This window comes from Octopus bimaculoides, chromosome 12 (genome assembly GCF_001194135.2).
Source record: "Octopus bimaculoides isolate UCB-OBI-ISO-001 chromosome 12, ASM119413v2, whole genome shotgun sequence".
NCBI lineage: Eukaryota > Metazoa > Mollusca > Cephalopoda > Octopoda > Octopodidae > Octopus > Octopus bimaculoides.
Genome location: NC_068992.1, coordinates 19,172 through 19,610, shown reverse-complemented (window position 1 = coordinate 19,610; position 439 = coordinate 19,172). Strand labels below are relative to the sequence as shown.

The window sequence follows — 439 nt, the reverse complement described above, 5'->3', positions numbered from 1 at the left end:
ATATACGACAGGCTTCTTTCAGTTTCTGTTTACCAAATCCACTCACAAAGCTTTGGTCAGCCCGAGGCTATAGTAGAAGACACTTGCCCAAGGTGTCGTACAGTGGGACTGAACCTGGAACTACATGGTTGGTAAGCAAGCTACTTACCACACAGCCACTCCTGCGCCTACATATATCATCATCATCATCATCATCGTTTAACGTCCGCTTTCCATGCTAGCATGGGTTGGACGATTTGACTGAGGACTGGTGAAACCGGATGGCAACACCAGGCTCCAGTCTGATTTGGCATGGTTTCTACAGCTGGATGCCCTTCCTAACGCCAACCACTCAGAGAGTGTAGTGGGTGCTTTTACGTGTCACCCGCATGAAAACGGCCACGCTCGAAATGGTGTCTTTTATGTGCCACCTGCACAAGCCAGTCCAGGGGCACTGGCA

General features: G+C 50.1%; 1 protein-coding gene across 2 annotated transcripts in view; it reads left to right on the top strand.

Annotated features, from left to right (window-relative positions):
• Window positions 1-439, top strand: part of LOC106868018 (non-lysosomal glucosylceramidase) — a 46,424-nt gene that overhangs the window by 37,942 nt on the left and 8,043 nt on the right. The gene's annotated exons all lie outside the window — the stretch shown is intronic.